The sequence below is a fragment of the Euwallacea fornicatus genome, chromosome 5 (assembly GCF_040115645.1).
Source record: "Euwallacea fornicatus isolate EFF26 chromosome 5, ASM4011564v1, whole genome shotgun sequence".
NCBI classification, from domain to species: Eukaryota; Metazoa; Arthropoda; class Insecta; order Coleoptera; family Curculionidae; genus Euwallacea; species Euwallacea fornicatus.
Window position 1 is genome coordinate 2,244,481 of NC_089545.1, and position 21,890 is coordinate 2,266,370.

Below are 21,890 nucleotides of genomic sequence, written 5' to 3' on the forward strand. Positions count from 1 at the left end.
TTAAAAAGTGAATAATCACTGTTAGAATGCTAGTTACGAAATATCGTGAGAAGTCAGGTGAAAATCGGAAGCAACAAGAACGATATGTCTGAGGAGGACTTGCAGTGAAGGACCAACAATAGTACAGAATTTTACAGGCTCAGACAACTGACAAATTGCGGATGCATACCACAGAAAACAATCCTGAAATATGCATGAAAGAGTTCAATTCAGAGTCACTTTTTTGTACACGCCAATGTTTATTTTATAATCAGGAATAATATAGCAAACATTTCGAAATTGCATGAAAGTCATCAGTTAGACGGATTAAGCAGCCTGAAATTTGTCACAACGAGAAAAAAGGGCTCTCAAGTTTCATGAAGTTTTTATTTCTTCAGATTTCCCAGTGGTACGCCATTGGGGAATCTGATCTGAAGGGATCTTAACATAAAGAAACTTTGACCTTTACAACTTCGCTTCATCAATAGGTAGGTGACTTATTTAAGTATTGAACTTTTATGTCCTGAGGCACATTCAATTCTGATATTAGTCGAGATTCTTAAATTTTTACTTGAGATATGAAAACAAATCTATGAAAATATGAAATAATTTAAAAAAAAACCTCTTCTTTATTCGATTGAAAATAAAGCAAAAATTCAAAGTTGGTTAAAAAACAGTAAACCGTATTCTGCAAAATTAGGAAAATCGCCCCGAGTGTCAAGTTTTTACCTAAAAAGAGGCAAAATCCGTTTCCGCTTTAGCAAACAACTAAAACGAGCGCTACTGAAACATTCTACTTCTACTACCCTTCACAAGTCCCTCTCCACACTCTACTACCCTAGATAAACATCCCTCTCTAAAACCAAATGGACAGGTGTTCTCTTATCAATCCGCACATCGCCATAAAGTCTGTAACTCCCAAAAGACTTGTCACATTTATACAGACCACGGCCATTAAACACGTTTCCCAAATTCCCGATTTTAGCACCAAAAACAAGATCATTATCGACCTTTAACTACTACTGTATCTATTTATGTCGACAGCTGCCTATAATGGCCAAACTGTCAAAACTCTTGGCCCATAGATTCTCGATTTTTATCATAGAGTGAGGTTTGTCCTATACAGGGTGAGGTCCCCTTCAAGATGATGTCAAATATCAAGCTCAAATGCTAACGATTTGTGAGCGTTGCTCATCGCGTACATTATAGGCCAAAAACCACCAAATTTGGCCCATTTCGAACCCCCATCGGCAGTTTCATACACGCCCAGACCCATATATCTAAAAGTCACAATGCATCTGCCTATATTGTCTGGGCAACTTTTCTAAGACTTTATATCAGTTTAACCCCCTTCTGTGAATGTCACAATATTCGTTTCAGCCCCCTGTAGATGTCATTATGCGACGTCCCTGGTGGTAAAGTGAATTTCAAGTATTTTACATGGAACTACCATATATTACAGTTAGGAGTGTAATGGCTACCAGAAAGCCTTTTTTATTGGATTGAGCTATTTCAGTATTTTATGGGGAAAACATGCTTATGAAGAAAAATTGCTGTTATCCCCTGCCAGGTTATGTCTGTTTGAATAGCATTTTCAGTTTCCAAATGAAACTCAAGACAATTTATTTCCATCTCCATAATCCTTGTCGAACAATCAATTCCCGCCTATTTTTACAGATAGAAGGAATAAATAGCTCCAATCAGCTAATGAAAATAAGTTTTCCTATGGAGTTTCCCCTCACTCATTTTGAGGGTGTTTCCAAATATAGGCAATAACTCTTATTTATCTCGCTCGAGTAAACTATTGTAGCCCGAATTTCATTGATCGTCTAAGAATAATTTATCTGGCAGTTAGTGACTGTTATTACGAAGATCTGCTTTTAGCACATCCTAAATAGAACTATTAAAAGTCACATAGTAGAAAGACACAGATAAATGAGTCTCATTGCAGGGGGTCTTTTATCATTGAAAAAAACAACAGCTAGGCGTTGCGTGTGTCGTAATCAGGATAATTAAAACAAATTATATTATGCAAAGCTAATTAAAATACAAAGACAATTCGCTAGTGTAGATAAAGCTTGACAGTTTTTTCCACATTCTTTCACTATGAAATAAAAGGGTGTAAAAACGATTAATGATTCAGGTTAGTGATGCATATTATCGCGTGGTAGGCTTACAGGCTATCCCGCCCTTTAGGTTTTTAGGTGTGCTGGTTCTGTTAAAACTTTTTCTGAAGTTTAACGAGAAAGTAACGCCTCTCAAAACCTGATGACCTATAAAACCCCTAAAACGTCCCAACAGGCACCAAAATGAACATCATCCGCTTAATTACTTCCACTTTGAGTTTGAAATTTATATTAAAAAATACTCCTAAATCCCTTACTAAAAATAAACCGGTGTCACGTGCTCCGATTCCCACAGGAGCGACCCCAGTTGCCATTTGACATGGTTTCCCTCTTAAAACACGCCGAATTTCACTGTTTTCCTCGAAAACCGAAATTGGAGGGCCATCATGCTTCCTCTTATGCGTGCTCCCCGCTTTTTGCATTTCTGGAATATTGTCGGGAATATGGGCTTGTAAGTGGTTTTATTCGATCGGAGGCAAATGGATTAATGTAGTCGTAATGGCGTTACCAACGAGGGAAATGTAGGTTGTTAGGCTGTAGAATAATAAGTTTCAAAGTTCTAGAATTCGCCTTTAGGATATGTAAGTGAGCATGGAATGCTCAAGTCTACTCCCTACGTTTCCATGGCTTTAATTTTTTTTTCGCGTTTAATGATACATGTACAGGGTGTAAGAAATAATCATGGAGATATTTCAAAAGGTGACGGTACTCTGCGAAATAATAATAAAATGCTAATAGACCCATGATGAAAAATTCACAGTTTTTGATGTACATGGTGGCAAGATTTTTTCCCATATTTTGTTTTCTTCATTATGCAGAGAAAAAATATGTTTTTTTAAGTAAATGCCAAAATACCTTGTTCTCCAAGGTGATTACTGCTTTCTGGATATGCACATTTCCATCTTCTATAAATACAGACTTACCTTTGCTGCTTCACCTCATTCACCAAAAGTGAACATAAAAGCAACGTCCAGTATATCAGACCATCAGCATGAGCACTACAACTTCGGCTTTTATCGCAAGAAGAAAAAAATTTGGTGACACCCATCACGATGCATCACGTTAGGTGGCAGCTACACGATACCCAGGTTCAGTCACTACATGTCAGCTACAATAGCGACGTGTCTGACGAGTCTTTCAAACAAAAGGACTCCCGATTATCCCTATTTATACTTCCGGATTACGACCAACTCGTTTGTTACCGCGCTAACGTAGGATTGAACCATCTAAGGAAGGATATCGATGCGAAAATATATAAAAAAACATTAGAATCTCCCTTTTGCAAAGGTACGAGTCATAGGCTGAACGATAGCGATGATTCGATGGCCTCCAAACATTCAAACATTCTTTGCAGCATTTGCCACCGTACAGGTCACCGACCGAATCACAATAATGATAAGAAATAATATAAATACATACCGGGTGGCTCATTTAAAATAATCAAGTTGACATCTATTTCCGGTTAAACCGGAAGTGAAAGGAAGTTGTAAATATTTCTGAAAAGTAGTAAACGTCGAAGTGAACTTAATTCCAAATTTTCAAATTCGTATCATTTTTAGATCGTAGTAAACTTTTAATGAAAGGGTTGGGTGAATGATCCTGTACACGGTCGCAACATATCATGGAGATATTTTGGGAGGCAATAGTACTCTGCAAAATAATTAAAAAAATGCTAATAGACTCATGGTCGAAGCGGACCATTTTCGATATACAGGGTGGTAAGTGTTCACATTTTTTGTCACATTTCGCATGTTTATCAGGTGCACCTTGAGCTAATTGTTTAGCATCCGAGATGCCCGGAGTTGAAAAATGTTGCAAAAATCAATATCAAAAATATTGACGCGAAAATTTGAGAGGTGATATGTTGAAGGAGTTCAGAACCCAATCCATTTTGGAAATATTCTGCCAGCGCCTTTTATACACAAATTTGTCTTTAAAACCTACAAATCATCACCAAACAGTACAGGGAAGTACCCTGCATCTTCGATACCATAAAAATTGTCGTTCTTTTCTCGAGCCAGAAATTCTTTATTAATTATTCATTTGCAAATCTCTGATTCATTGTATGCTACTGCAGATCTATTTTTTTGTTAATCTCTTAGGCTGAATTAAGCGAATTAACAGACAGAACGCGCTGCTCGAAGAATTTGATATTCATTACTATTTCTTGTTGCATGGAAAGAGGGAGGAAATTATACATTCCAGCGAACTCGGTATGTCCCTAACCACGCGGGGATCAAAGTTCTTGTTAGTTTTGATTAGTTACTTGCAGGAGTAACTGAGGAAATTAGTTAATTAATTATTTATTTTACCCAAACTGGCAATACCTCGAATCATTATGTCGTCTCGAAAGCCACGATGGCCAAACAGTTTTTTCCGAGCGTTTATATGAACCTGTTTTCGAAAAACGTTTAAATTGGGCGAACCACGAAACGAACCCCTTGATCCTTCGCTAGTTTTCGATTTGCATAGGGAAGCTACACTTACAGCGCACAAGGTGACAGGGTAATTAGCTGCCAAGATGTGAGATAAGGAGTGAAATAAAGCAAACCTGCATACCTCACGATATTATTATAGCCTACTCGTTGCTATCGGAACTTGGGAGATAACAACTGTTATTATTATTGAACGGTAGTGGGTTGGAACTTTATGCCGATTTTATCTTGTAGTTCTTAAAAAGCGAAGATAAATCCTAGTTTACTATCCTAGTTGGCAAAAGACATAAAATTACATATAGTAAACAATGGAATGAGCAATGAAAACTAAAGCTGGTTATTTCTACCTCGACGTCACGCACCATAAACCGACCAATTAGAACCGAGTTAATATTTGACCAAGTTAATCCGACGTATGTCTGCCGAGCTTCGGTCAATAATTCATTAAATCAATTAAAGCCGCCGGTGTAATTTGATATTATTGCGATGAGCCGTTACGTTTTACACGCTACCCACAACAATGGGTGGATATCCATTTTAATTTCTATAACTCTAATTGCATGTGAAAAGCCGGCTGAACAATCACAGCTGATTGCTCGTTTCCTTGGAGCTCACAGCTTTTACATTATATTTCCCGACATAATTCATATAAAACGTGGCGTGGAAAACAATTGGCCATTTTTCAAGATAACCTAATCCGTAATTAAATTATGCTACCAGTCCTAGAAAAGCAATCAGAGCTCAGCTCGTGGTAGCCAACAGGTTCTACGGAACCCATAAAACCAAATAGGCACAAAATTCCAACACCGCGCAGCCTGATAAAACCAGGTTCTAATGACACCTTTTAATGTTAATCTACATACCGAACAACCATTAAGGGGCTTTGGAAATGATTATAATTAGTTTAGGTTAGCTTTTTTTGTTCATTATAATCCAGTACAAACGATTTGGAGGCCTGCTTTCCGTGTTTCGAAAGTGTAATTATAGGGACTCGTAGGCCACATAATAATGATACATTAACAAAACAAACTACCAGGATTATTTGTTTCCAGATTAAGTTCTAGAGTTAGAATTTATCCTTAATGTTAATAGAACCTTTATGCCTCAATTCGGAATAAAATGAATTCCATTGGTTCGGAAATGACCTTAAAATCTACTTTAATAAAGCTGATATTTAAATTCCAACTTGAACACTCCTTAATTTCTCCTTCTTTAAAATGTTGCAAATCTAGTTTACATTAACGTTTCGATAATGATAACGCAGAACGCATATTGTTAATGATTTCGGCATTAGCTCGTTCTCAAACGCTGAACGAGCTCCGATGAAGCTTATTACGTAAAAATCTGCATTCTTATGAGCGCTAGAATTATTCGCTCAGAGATTTAAGCCCAAAGTTAAAATCGAAGCATCATTTAAATCGAAATATTCATAAGCGCGCATTAGATCGTAATTCGCTTCACACGTGTACATACAGGGTGAGTCGTAACGGAGCCGAGAGAGAACAGGTGCGTGTAGAGGATCGTAAAGTATCGCCATTTTTTTCTACGGTTTATAGTTAATATATTAACCTTCGAAGCGACTTGTAAATTCCTAAGAAACGGCATGTTCCAGTACTTCATCGTCACAACGCAACCAACTTTGGAACATGTTTTATTCTTATCGACATCTTTAATTGGTAGAAATGTAAAATCAATAGCTGCTGAATAAGGGTTGGATAGGGGCAAGGTAAAGTCTAAAAGAGCTGGTATTTTTTGTCTGTACAGTAACTAAGAAACGGATAATGCCATTTAATGGCAAATTTCATTCTAAAACTTTTACTCCCCTTCAAACTTTGTCGAAAACCTCTTAATTTTTGATAAAATAACAGTTTTATGGAATAGAATGAAACCAAATTTAAAGGGATTTATAGGGATTGCACATCACCCTGCTCACTAAATGAAAATTTTGTAGCCATTTCTGAGCGAAATCGCGCTGATTTAATGCCACATTCGGGATATCTGCCACTTGTATGACTTTGGCAAATTAGAAATACCTTATAAAAATAGCAATCCCTTTAAATACCTTTAAATCATTTTAAATTTGGTTTGATTCTGTTCCACGAAACAGCGATTTTATCAAAAATGATAAGGTTTTCGAGAAATTTTGAAGGCGAATAGAAGTTTCAGAATTAAATTTTCTGTTAAATACTGCTGTCCATTTGTTAGTTACTTTACAGATAAAAACATTCATTCAATTCGACTTCACTTTACTCCTAATCCAGACCTTATTGAGCGTCTATGGATTTCACATTTCTGCCAATCGAAAATGATGGTAAAAATAAAATTTGTTCCAAATTCAGTGATCACGCATTGCTGAAAGGTGCCTTTTTTCGAAATTTACAAGCCAACTTCAAAGAGGAATATCTCCTCGGGAATTCACCGTAGAAAAAGAAATTCGACAAATCGTCATGTTTCGAGACCGCCCATACGCAGCTGCTCTCCGTCCGCAACGACTCACCCTGTATAAAAATAGGTGCCTAATTCATTGTTAATAATTAGCCTTAATGAAGCCAATTTCGGTAAATCCAAGGATGACGATGCATTTTGCGGTCAATGGCCCACAGTTGAAATCGTTGAATTCTTTTTAGGCATTTCCCGCACAGGTCCATCCTTGCGACATGGCGATAGTACCTCGGTCACCACATGCCTGAAGTTTCATGCTTTGAGTTTCGACAAAGTGATTTTGACCAGGCGTTGCCAAGGGAGAAGAGGACTGAGCAATATGAGGGGATCTCGGTCGGATACAAAATAGAGGGGATTATCTTGGTTTGGCTGGGAAATTAGCACCTCTAAAGCCGAGGAATATTTGATCAAATTTGTGTAAATAGGGTAAATGTAAATAGTGAAGTGTTTTAACCCATTATAACACACCCCTTCGCCATATGAGAATTCCACGAACTGCCTCGCTGTTTTCTCGTTACTGGAAGTGACTATCTTTTTCCCGAAACCTAATTATTTACAGTTATTTAGTCTAATGTGAAAATCCAACATGTTTGACAAAAAGTCTTACTCTTCCACCCTCTGCACTTCTCCGTGAACACGTAATTTCAGTAGATTACCAAAGTTGCGGCAGATAAGGAGAAATTCGTTCAGCTGATCCCCAAAGAAATTCACATATGAAGTTCAGGCGAGGTGTTTTGGAAATTATTATTATCATTGGTATAATTAATTATGTGTACGTTACGTTAAGAGAAAGATAAAGTCGGTTGCCAGCGAAGCGATATGGAGCAAGTCGTCAGCATTTTGCACCAGCGAAGTAGTCTCGAATTGCGCCGAATATTTTTTCCTGCAGTTACGTCACAAATTTACCGAAATTGTATTGTGCGTGTAACTCAGCCGAACCCTAGAAATAACGTATGCTTCGCGTCTATCGTTTATCTCAAAAACCTAAAACAACACTCGTGGTCGTCAGGGAAAGATAAACTACAACGCGAATCAGCTGCTAGATGTGCTTAATAATATTACATAACAGTACCACCGTTCATCATACAACACTTGCTGTAATTGCTGATGTTCTTCCAGAGGTCATTCTAACGTTATTTCCAATTTGCCGGCAAAAGAGTGCAAAATTACACATTAAATTTCGATATAAGTTTCATTCCAGAAAAACTAATGGAGGTTTGCGTGTAATTATGACAAAACCTTGTCCTGCTCGGTGCGATCGTAAAAATCCCCATACGGTCCTGAACGCGTACACTTTCGACTGATGGTGTGTGTGCGTGTGTGTGTGTCGGTACGTTCAAGATGATATTTTATCTCATTAGGCCTATTATGCTGATGTTTATAAGTCTAAATATTGCCGTTAGGACTGTTGAGTTGTCATATAAACTTCGAGGCTTGAAAATAAATGGAAATTTTATTGTCCATGCACAAACACAACAACGAACTGCACAGAAACGATTTGAGACGGGTCGAACTCCTGATGCGGAGGAGTTGAAGTGGATTAAATTTTTGCAAGAAAGAGGCAGGTTTGAGTAAAATAAAATTGAACGTCAATTAAAATACCCCGCCGAGTCATTGATAAGCAATAAAAATATTATTGACAAAGGTAGAATCTCACAAAGACGTTTCAGCCGGATTACATCGGGAAAGATGATCTGTTGTAATAAAATACGGCCATTTATCGACTAGCCGTCAAATCGCCATCAAATGCAAGCGAAAATATGTTGTGAGATCTTAGATAACATTTTATTTTGTTGAGGAGCATGTTTTTTCATGTGGTGTTACACGATATACACCATACAGATGGCATTGCCGTGTTGGCTTTTGTGTGTACCATACATCCACTCATAGAATATGTTTCTCGGAATATTGCGTCCGTGTAGGCTCCCAAGTAAACCATACATTGAAGTATTTCGAAATATAAGATACTTATATATAATCTATTGCTCGGTCGTTTCTACTTAGCATTATAAAATGCAACGCAACCCTAGTGCTAACGTTAATAACGTTTCGCGTCAATTTGCGATAACCCTTAGAACACCATGATTTATTAAAACAAATAACGGCTAACAAGCATAAATTAAAGTTTTTAGTTTCGTCAATCTAGCACTAAAAGGAAGTAAATTAATGTACTTCAAAGCAGTAGTTAGGAAGGGATTTACTAAACAAATTTCTTGACGAAGTTCATACGCAAGAAGTCTATCGAGTTTGCAAGTAAAATTTGCTTTCGCTTTAAATTAATCGAGTTGTACTTGCTTAAAGTGAAATATTCCATTAGTGAAAAACGTATTTGTGTTAGAAAAGTGGTCGCATTTGTAGATTATTCTGCATTTAACATTTGCTGAAGTTTCGTTCATTCCTAAGTTCTCTCGCTCAGAGTCAAAGTAAATTTTGCACGCTTTTTAAGTTTTTTTCTTTTCCTGCTTTGCATTTCCAACCTTCCCAACCAAGACACATATAATTCGATTACCGAGAGTTGAGACAATACTAATTGGAATCTCAACTTTGGCTCAACTTTGGCACATTAGTTCAGGTAAGGTGGCTGCTCTTGTATATTAAAATTAATATTAATTTAAATTGATGCCATTATTGTTGTCTATTAATTCCTCTTGATAGTTCTCGGATCTCACATAATTTTTGCCGTATTTCCTACAGGGGAGTATAAAGCTCTCGTCCTTGGAAGTTCTTGCCTTGCAAGCGCTGAGGCAGTGGACCTACTTCCTTCAGATATTCGAAGCTCCACTGGGAAAGGGATCTAAGAACTAATCAAACGTAATACTTTCAGAACTCCTGATTCTCGTTATTTTCTTACACACAAGTCCAGCACCTGAGGGCTAGTACGAATATTCCTCATGGTCCCGGCAGTTGTTGGGAAAAGCGCAACTTTAATATTTAGAAATCGATTCGATAAATTGACTCCACTTTAATTATTTTGTATTGCTTTGGGGCGAATATTCCCGATCTCGATTTGGAGGATTTACCCTATAAGTTATGCAATGCTTAATCAACTCCCTTCAGGTATCGATAGGAATCGCTACTGCCATGAAAGCTGATCCCTTACTTGCTGACCAATTTCCGCTTTAACTATGCCATCAGCGATGCTTCGGATTTCCATCGGAGTTAGCGGATAATTGTTTGAGACTGTGAAATTAATTTGTAAAGAATTCGACAATGATGTCGAAGAAGTATGTTTTCCTCCAGCACTTAAAAATTACGAAAGCGGTGCCAGAGGCTCTCTGGCATCGCGCATAGAATTTTTCTAATTTCGCGAAAACGCATCATTCTATTATTAAACACAGAATCCCGTTAAAAGCTACAGGTATAACGGTTTTGCACATTTTATGTCCTTAGACCCAACGCAACAAGTCCAACTTTGGTGAACTTCGAAATCTTCGTTCGGAAACTTTTTTTTTTGGTAGACGCAAGAATTCTATCATAAGTTAAAATTAGCCAAATCCAGATGTTTTCTACATCGGTTTCGCAGACAACATTGAGCTTTGTGGAGGTACGAACTGCATAAGTTCGTCGGAATTGAAGAGGAAAGTGCGACCTCAGATACTGAGAAGTAACAGCTCTCTCACCTGCTTTGAAACCCTTTGGGATTGAAAAAATGCCATAAAGGCGGCAATAAAAATTCTTTTTCGCCGAGAAATAATCGCCGTGAAAGGCGACGTTCCAATTTATATGTAAGTAATTTAATTAGTATGAGGCAAGAGCAATTCGTAGAAATTGGACGTTTAAGTTTAAAAAAACACCATATTTTGTTATCGCTAATGAATACGTAAACGTCATAAAAATTCTTCCGTGATTTACCGGGATCGATGCCTCCAAATCCCGATGAAAACCACACAATTGTGCTTAAATAAAATTTAATAAATCTCTGTAAAATAAGGCAAACCCGTGTTTGCTGACAGGTATATTGTAAACATGCGGCTCAGTAGAGCCGTAAATACCTCACAAATCAACGCGACAAGTGTTCCTGGGTTTTTTGGTAAATATTTACTGTGGGATACCTGCATTAGGATCCTCTAGGTAGGTAATTTTTTATGCCTCGTAAAATCATATGCAAGCAAAATCGTAGCAAATTTGAAAGCAATCGTTTCTGTCCAGATCGCCGAGCTTGGTCCATTGCACGCTCTGTTAATATTAAAGCACTCATTTACCAAACGCATAATTCCTTGAACGGTTCTTTTGAAGACGTTGAAGAATTTTTATTAGGGAAAACTTCAAAGGCGCAATGTTGGGCGTAAATATGTCCATAAATCTTCAACCAAGTAAACCCGCTGTGACGGAAAACAGAAGACATCGGTGTCATATGAGTCTGCACCGTGGCCTTTGAACGTGGTTTATCTTTTGCACACCCAGGCTCGTATATCAATTCGGAATTAGTTATTTGACTCGAGCCACGACCATCACTAAATTTAACAAATACTTTTTTAATTTTTCTCTCAGACCCCGTACAGCTATATAAAGAAGTGCCATTAGAAACCCACACGGACATAAGTATGGACGGAGTGGCGTATAAAAATAGACGGAGGAGCTTAAGTAAACTTGTTCTAAGTAGTTTGCATTTAAATAATAACGTCTCTTGTGTGGGGCTTTTATTGAGATGGAGTAGGCAACAAAATACGTATCATTCTCGTACTATGAGATTTCAACATGGCAGTATATTACTATTGTGCCATGAAATTTTGACGTATATGGCCATAACCACTAAGTACTCGATGTGAGTGCGAATATCGTTTGCTGATACATGATAGAAGTTTTTCGAGAGGCCGCAAAAACCCGCAGTCATTAAAACAGGAAAAAAGATCACCTCGCATGCCTCAATCAATCTTATCTCAGACATATTAAATACCTATTGTGATGATTTGCAAAAGGCCAGTTTTTGCGGGCCTGCAGAAAGTCGATGATACCTTAAATTACTTACCTTGCCCAATAAAATCGTTATTGCTTGATGAGACTGTTTTTGCTTTGGCTCATTAATTATGTCGAGGCTGCTAATAATGCATGCGAGAATAAAAAAAGAATGTTTATTACGTCGAAAATATACATAAACTTTCAAAATTCTGGCAATAATAATAACTTTCCGATAATCAGTGTCGTGCGGCAAAGCTCGCAACACTGCTTTGTTTCAAAGTCCATCGCCGATCGAAGGACACTTCCGCGAGCAGCTCAATCATACAATCGTTCGGGATCTCAGAATGCAAGATGGCAACTGAACAATTCAAGACATTAGGATTGCTCATGATTGATCTTAAATGAGTTCTTCATGTGTGGTGTACCATAGGAGGGTGACATACGGGAACGCAGTTCAACAGCAAAAATCAAACGTATTGTTTCGCCCGCCACTGTAATTCGGCTGAATGCGGCATCTAATGACCAGAATAAAGGTATTTGTTTCAATTTGGGGATGAATACTCTCGTCATCAAACAGGGTTGAATGAAATCGACTTCGCGTCAACTGTAAATTCAGGTTGGTTGGGGCTCCTTAGAAGGGGTGTTACAATAAGAACGCAAGATTTGAATTGTAAGTGAAACACGTTTTCTGCAGCAAAATACTGAAACATTTATTGGCTTAGAATATAGACATTTGGAAATTAGGTATGAAATAATACATGCAATAAATGGCCACCGTTGCTCTTGTGACACAAAGGCACTCTTTTGACGAAATTTTGAAGAACTATTTTGCATAAATGTGACGGTGTTTTGTTCGGTACAGCGTTCAATTTTGGCCTCTAATGCTTGGGTGGGCTTAAGTTTGTTGGCCTAAACGTGAAATTTCAAAAAGCCACATGAGAAACAAAAACCAAGAAGTGTTTGATCATACGATCGTGGAGACCAATTCTTGTTACCATAACAGAAGATGACCCGACCAATGCCGTTCAGTGATGCAACAAGTGAACTCTCTTCACTGTGCACGGTCTGTAGGCAAAAGTTGTCGCGTGAGTTGGATTTTGTAACGATGCAGATGTGAATCTTTCAAACGTAACTTAAAAAAAGCCTATTTCAGTACTTTACTTAAAATAAGATGCTGAAATGTATGCAGAGCATTGAATTGAATTTTTCTTATAAACGGTGACAGAGACATCATTCAAGGGTACCTTTTTTGAGAAACAAACTCTAGGTTTACGTATATATATAATTTGCATCCACTAAGAAAATATGACCTTTTTTTGTAACGCAAACCCTCTCATGGTATTTCTATGATTCAGAGTTAACTACTTTGACCATATTTTTGGCTTGAGCACGTCTAAATTGCGAGAATACAAAAATTTCGTACATATACGTAGTCTAGGAGTTATTTAGCAAAAATAATTTCATTGGGGCTCAAGGGGCGTCTCCATTGGGGAGCACTTCAGAACAATTGTTTATTGCCAATTTGGCATTATTTTTGCAGCTAGATTAAGCGGTTAAAGACTGGTAAATAACTATGGGCCACCCCGTATAAACTATATTCGCGAAATGCTTTGTTGAGAAAATACAGGGTGTTGACGTTTTATGTTGTTTTCAATTTATCTATTATGACTCCCAAAGTTTTTGAGCTATTTAGCTCAAATTTCGAGCATAAGTTACTCTTATGGTCTACATGACCAGATAGATACTCGTAATACTAGATGATCGTGAAAATGTACAGGACGATATTTTTTGGGTTTATGACGCATTTTATCACCCAAAACTGTTTTTTATTGTGCACCGCGTAGTACTTAATTTTTGAAATTTAAATTGCCTGTTGAATTTACAAACTTTTATGTGTTTCCACCATTTTAGCACCTTTCATTGTTTTTCAGTGATTCGCAAAATGGTGAGGTAATGTGTGCTACTTTTTTCATCGACCAAATTCGGTTGATTTCTAACATTCTACTGGCATTAGACTTTCTGACACGGTGGAAGCCGGAGTCCGGATTTATTTATAAGAATAAAGCAGATTTTGAACAGAAAAAAAAACTTCAAATACAGATTTAATTGAACAGCGATTATTTATTAGATAATAACATAATCTAAACCAGTAAATAAAAATTGTTATTACAGAAAGTGTTCGAAATGATCGCCGTTACGTTCTACCGTACCTATAAATGACAACGTCGCCATAAAGAAAGTCGTATAAAAATATTAATATTTATTTGGGAAATTTTTTTTTTAATACATAAAACTTTAACACCCGGTATTTCCTTAACAAAGCATTCTCGAACATAGTCATTATATGAAACTGATATTATTTTCATGCGCAGAGTACGTGGTTAAAATCCTGCCACAAAAAACCCGGACACCCTGTACAGTTTGCTCATAATACTGTCTAAAATCAAATACATGACTAAAACTAAGACAAGCCGCGCCGTTTGGTCCCAGTGCGTCCGCTACAGATATCATGTTTCAATGGCGAACCGTGGATAGCCGATACCTATTACGGAATAATATTCTGTAAGGGGCAATAAAATTTCATTCTACAGTCAATTTAAAATTCGGAACGAGTGACTTCTGACGTAGTGTTAGAGATGATGTACTTTGATGATGCCTCTGTGGAAGGAAACATTACTTTATGTTTTAAATTCCCGAACGGTGCAATTACTTTTGCCAGCTACACTCAAGATACGCAGCGGTCGCCATTTAAGTTCCATCTCCATTAAATTGGCATTTGAACAATTTAATGCAATGAAAGTGTCGGTTTTGGTCTCCTTGGTCCCCCTGCGGGCGATTCGAAGCGTGCTTGCGTGAAATTCATTCCGACTGTATGTATACCGGTAGTCCGCAGTTTAAATTGAGATATGCTCCGCCATCGAAACTAATTTATAATGACTTTTTCCAGCTGTGAGAAAAGTTCTTGTTTTGGCTACGGTTAGGTGATTTGTTTTCCACTCCATTATGTCATCGATGTAGGGGAGAAAATGGATATAAAGGCATTTTCATCACGAAGAAATAGTGCCCAAAATATTTACCTTTCATCTAATCAGCTCTAAACATTTTGTTCAGGCGCTCGTTACCGCGAGGTGCTTTCCGCAAACCCGCCATCAAGGATTTTTCTCTAAGACCCAGAACAGAGTGATTTTCCAGTCCACCTCTCCCATAATGGAAATTTGAAATTCTCTCGCTTTGCAGCACCGAGATCCCCATATGAGGTAATAAGGTTATAGACGTAATAGACACCTAATTCAACCTAATTTCTACCGGAACTGGTACAAGATTTGAACGGGATTAATGCTTAAATTTCAAATCGCGTTGCGCCTCACAATACGAAACGTAATTCCTTCATCTTTCATTAATGTGCACACACATGTTGAATCGCCCTATGCTTATTAAAGCCCTGTTTCCACTATACGTTCACTCTGCTGTAAACTTTCGCCGTTAAAAATTCATCGAGTTTTGCGCAAAAATGTCGGCATAATCCGTAAAGTGAATATGTGTCTTAATGAGCGGAAAAGTTGGATGAAATTGAAGATGTAGGATTAGTTTTGTCATCTCGCAGTGTTGTAAAGAGGCCCTTAGCGAAATTGTATTCGCCCAGTAGGAAATGGAACGTTTGCGTTAGTAGTTGCATCTCGGAGTAATCACGTTGCACTTAATAAGTGAGCTCCTCTGATTGGAAAATTACACACCTTAATGTTGCATCATTCGATTCAATTTCGCTTCAATGGGAAACACCCACTGGGAAGTGACTCTGGATTAAAGTTTTCCCACATTAATTTCCACCAAGAAGCACAAATCTAAAGCTTCGGCTATCGATCCCAGATAGCCCAACATTATGAGGAGCTCTCGTAGAGATCAAAATACTTATAAGCGCATTACCTTAAAAACTAATTGCAATTGATGACGATAATAATGGCATACCTGAAAACATCTGCAATTTTTACATAAGGCCATTTCATGCAGTATTATACCACGATTATGAGACACATTGTTGAGCCTTGATGGTTCCGGTTCGGCAACGCCGATTTCACGGCACAGTTTCGGCTTTATGCATTCAACTTAATTTTAATACCTAAAAAATTCATATCTTTTTTCTTTCTGTTGAAATTAACATAATACAAGTAGGCGGTTTGGCAGGCGTAATTTCATTTATGGTACACGCGATTAATCCCACATTCCGATGGGCAAAAATCGTTTATTAAATGCATTGTGGATTAGTTAGTGATGGTGGTCTGTACAAAGAAGGCTGCAGATCTGCGAATTATGTAAAAGCAATAATTTGTTGCACGCCGGTTGGCTGCACGTACGGCAGAATGTGTCTCGATCCAACTGAGATAACGTGCGACCGTCCAGTCTGTAGCCTGTAGGGCCAGCGCCGACTGCAGATTCTGGTCGGGGGGGACACGTGTGCGCGTCTGCTCTCCCGTTCTGAATCGGTTGATTAAAAAATGTTGATTCGCTGGACGAATGCTCGGATGCACCCCGATCCGGCTGATTAGTCTGTAGGTTTTGGGGGCCTTGAAGCCCGCCGCACACTACAGATTTTGATCTTCCGATCAGTTATTCGGTCCGTTAATTGGCATAAAGGCATACGTATGTGCGCGATTCTACGTTGGTCGATGGAAAAGATTGATTAACCGCACGAATGCGAGGATACACCCCGATCTGACTAAGCTATCGGCTGGCTGTTTGGCTTCTGTTTTTGGCGAACTTTAAGGCCACCGCTGGTGAAAGATCGATATTTTTTTAATTCGCATCCACTAACTAGTCTCGATATAGTCTCGATATCTGTCGTTCGGGATATCGCCCCAGGAAGGCGGTCGAAAAGAGAGGAGGGAAAAAATAATAAGTGAAAGGAACGAAAAAAATTATACTTCTTAGCGCAGAGAAAAACGTGGAATTGAGCATTAGCACATTAACATAAAATATACGATTACAATAACGATTCCATAAGTGTACAAGGGAACCCTCTCATACGACCTAAAAAGCAAAAGGTGTCAAGACCGTAATTCCCTATGTGCCTTTCAAATTTAATCCTTCGGGCTCTTTAAAACCCGGCACAATCGGCTTATTTAGAGATTGAATATAAAAATATGGACGTAAATTTCAGATAAGGGTTGCGTGAAAAAACGTGATTACACGGCACTAGACTTTTTATACGGTTGAATTTAGATGAGAACCGCCACAAGATATATTTTCCAACGTCAACTTAAGAGATACGCTTATCAAAGGGCAGAAGGCAAATAGGTCCGATAGCTGGCATGATTTAAGGGCGACGCATAATTTTGTAATCAGCAGGTTATCGGGGTATTATTTCTTCTCAACTCTGACCTCGAATAATTGTGTTGCCGTCAATCTCACAAAGGCCAAGATTTGGTTACTTTAGTCATTAGCCGAACAATTCGGTCCTTCTACAAGTTTGCTTAACACATTTGCGGCAATTAGACAACGCAAACATATCTATATTCCAAGATACCCGACTCCAAACAAGACCAGGATAATTAGTGGTCTCTGGAAATGCAAACTTCGAGTCAATTACACGGAGTATCATGTCCCAAATTTGCAGTTTCGCCAATTTATTGGGGTCATATTTTTGTTACAACTCAAGACGTTTCGTGGGGAAAACTCCCAAACTTCGAATCGGGATTCATTTAAATTCCCCCGGCGGCAGATGGTGCTCGGAACGAAAATATTGACTTTGAACTTATCTTTTTACTTTTCTCGTATGACTTCAGTGCACTTGTTCGTTCCTGATATTTATTCGACTAGGAGGGGTTGAGACAAAGGGTGAAAAAGCACGCTAATGGCCGAGGGGAATGCCGAAGGTCGATTTCGGGCTCACGGAGGTTAAGAACTTGGGGTAGGTTTTTTTTATTACCATAAAACATTTTTTATACATCACCTGCTTAACCGATAATCGTTACTGGCCCAATTCGACGAGAAACCTTAAACGACGAGCGAAACATTCCCTCAAACAATTATGCATATCATTTTGCCGAGTTTAAATATTTATCAAATTAATTTAGCTATAGACCGCTGGACCTTCGCATAATTTATGGACCTCATTAGCAAAAATGGTTAAAACTAGCCCCCATGTATAATTCGGTGCTGAATACATTAATTCGTGTGTATTCAGGTCTTTTAGAGTGATGTTAACGTCATAAAATTAATAAATGACATTGCTATTTAATGTAGTGGGTTCGGATCTAACGAGATTATGTAACATCTTCATGCAAGAAAGATAATTTCGAAATACTGTTATGGACAAATGAGGCTTGCAAATTGAAACTGAAAGGATTTGAGTTCTCAGGGAGCCGGCGCTCGCAAGCAGGCAAGGGTTAGGCGAAATGGGCCATTGGAGGCTCCTTTGATGGAGCAATCCATCGCGCTCTCGGAGAAGGAGGGTCCGAATAATCCAATCAGGCTGCGACAGTTATTTGAAGTGAAAACTCCAAACAGACGAACTTTCGATGAAACTTTTTCAATCACTATCGAAGAGCGTGGCAAAATAATCCGATGTGGTATTTTGGCACAAGTGGGTCATCGGCAGCCGAGATATGCAGGGCCCGCAACGAGACCCTGGGAGGCTCTGCCACGTTCTTCCATGACAAGGCCATACTTGAGGTGCCCGCACGAGAGGAGGTCAAACTATGAACAAATCTGCATCGAGTCTACAAACTGTCTGCACAAGCGGGACCAATCTCAATGGGGAATGCCGAGAAGCTCTTCAGCAACTTATTTTACGGAAAAAATGAAAAAAAAAGACACAAGGTCGGATGTTGTGACGACCGGGTAGTGTGGCTTTTCAGGAACTGGTAAAAGCAAAGAGAACCACTCCGAGTTGGGTCCCATTCCACCGGGACGTCGCGAACCGACTAGGTTCCCAGTCATCATGCTCTTACGTTTCCCATGCGTTGAACACATGAACGGACATGGGAAATTTGTTCGCTGTTTCCAAGAACGGGTCGATGCCTGCAGAATGAACTAACCGGTATTTTTTTGCCCTCTGAGGCGAATTCGCGAATACTTACAATGAGAGTTAATTTGCAATTCCGGTCAGTTTTCCTCGAGATCTAGTGAATCGTGGGAGGTTCGATCTCTTAGTGCTCAAATTCTATTTAAATCCAGCTCTTAAGTTAGCCCACTTATCTCCTATGCATCTCGAAATTACTCCAGTCCTAACAAATTCCGTGCACTCTGTAGGTATAGAGTCACGGTCGGCCCAATGTAGGAACCAACGGAAAGATAAATCAAAACACAATAGTCCCCTCCTATCTGCTTAATAAGCACTTAAGCCCTTTGAAGGGCGTTCGTAAAATAGTTCACTAGCACCTTGGAGTCATGCTTAAAAAACCCTTTTTGTAATTCCGAATTCGTTATTAGCTTAACGATGTTTAAGAGGCAATCTAGATGCAAGGGTTGAAAGTTATTAGACAGCAGTAGGAAAGGTGTTCACACATCTTTCTCTGAGGGATTAGACCAATTTAGTGTCAACGCTTTAGGTTAGTAACATATTTCAAATTTAAGAGCAACGTTAAGGTTTGACGTTGACCCTTCCAGTCCCCCCGATGCATTAAATAACAATCCAAATTACATTACAACTTCAAAGAATATCTATGTCCTTCAACTTCTATAGGGTACATAAACGATTTCAGGAAATTAAATTGAAATATCACCATAATTTACATCAACAGATTCCTTGGGTGGCATCGAAGAATGGGCATTCTTAGATGTTAGCTGATGTCACTAATAGATTGTTCTTGTTGGTCAGTGACAGCTGAAATAAATTTCAGACGTGTTTTGGTAATATAAGTCCTTAATACAATGGGTAATTATGTTTTAGTGTTGGAGGTAACGTCTTGGTGTTCACTCGACTTTAATGTTCATGTAGTTGAATTTTCTTTGGTAAATTATACATAACGTTCACAGTGTCCAGTGGAATTTTTCGGAAGACATGAGTCGCTACATTTCACATTTAATAAACAAGCCCGAACATCACGCGATCGAAGACCCATATTTAAATTACCCTTTTCATGGAAAGCAAAATAAAATTATAAGGAAAGTCCAGCTAAACAAGCAATATGTATTTTATTATTCCAGAAAATATGATTCTAGTTCACGGCAATGATTTTGGTTATTTATATTTTACTGCCAAGTTGCAGTTGAACAAATTAATTTTTGAGTATGATTTCCCGTTTCAGTGGAAAATATTCCCCTTTAGATGATGTATTTGGTTTCTAAATATGTAGTTTGGGTTGTTGTGAGACGAATTGATTTTTCCTAGTAAACACTCCTGTCAAACGTAATAGGCAATGGCTCAAATTACCGCAGATATGGTTGAGCAATCGATGCGAAAAGAGAGCCAGGCCCGAAAATAACGATACCAGTTCTGGCTACTTCTGAACGGGGGTGCTGGTTAAATCAGGCCAGATCGATCCAAAATCACCGCGAAAACTAATGCGATGAGTATAATCGTAGTAGTACCCAAGTTTGAATACAAAGTGGCAAAAAACACTACAAAAAACTGTGAGACCGACATATTTTTAACAGCAAGAGATCGCCGGACTTTGATCGTACCAACTTAATCAACTCCTGATTTACTGAAACAATTCATTTGCATTGCGAATGCGGTTTAAGCTGAACAGACGCTTAATTTTTTAACGTGATTTTTGCATATTTATGCGGACATTATCATTGGTCACATAAATTTAAACTCAATTTTTCCAGCCATACGATCTGGGTTTCTATACGCACACTCAAAGAACGCTCATTATATTGCGTTATAAATTATGCTTTATTTGATGTCCTGTGTAAAATTTGCATATTGCTAAGCTAAAGAGATGTATGCCCCTATGCGTCATACGGAGTACGATAAGACCCTCATGAATCAGCTTGATTCGGTAAGAAAATGAAGGCAAGTTTGACTGGTGATCATATGACGCCAAAAGTACGAGTATGAGCGATGGTGGATTAGAGAGGATGAAATATATTTCTAGATGGAAATGTCCGTAAACATCTCAAAAACATTTTAAAGACTTTGGAGTCGGAAAAAGACCGGACGGCCGCCGTGTGTTAGTGTCCCCATGACGTCGTTTAGCAGTCAGAAACGCGCGATGGCGCAATCGGCGCATATAGGATGCTAGAAGTCATGGCGTCAATTCCGCTAATTTCGCCACCACGAGTCTCATTCGCCGAAAAGGGGCCTCAAAACTAAAAAATTATGCTACATCTCGAATGAATACGTTAAATATATCAAGAGAATAAATTGACTTGACGTCGTCTCAGTAGTCCCTCGTATTCAAAGGGGGAAGTTGGAAAATGCGTTTTTTATTCTGTAAAGATATAAAGACAATAAAATGTTCCAAATTCATTGATACAACGGGCCTCAAATTGCCAGAAGGAATTTTCGAAGGTTGCGCAATGCTCGCAATAACCGGAAGGGATTTGTACAATTTCGAAAACCATTTGAAACGATGAGTTATTCCCTGATTTTGTAACAGTCTTGACCGTTTCTAAAGTCATTTGAAATCGTTTAAAAAATTGTTCGAATCTAATTTATTAGCCTTTTGATGCATGTCAGCCCCATAGACCTAAAAATCAAACCTGCCAAGTTTTCTATAAAATTGAAACGATCTTATCACAAAGAGGCAGGAGAGGAGTGAGTATCTCTCTTAAGAGCTACATCAGAAACTTTACTGCACCCATTCACTTAGAATAAGTTGAGATAAGAAAAGTGGAGCACTATTAGTCTCTGCTATAAGCCACCAAATTAATTGGCCAAACTTTTTGCCCATTCCAACAAGAAGAAACGTTTTACATCAATTTAACCGCTATCTTGGGACTTTTGTTCACGATTTTCTTTGGTAGGGTCGGAAAGTTTTTCATGCTAAGTAAAAAGGGCGGTTGCATCGAGTAGAGTTGAGCAGTGTCAGCAAGTAACTGTTAAATCGCATTTCTTCTAAAC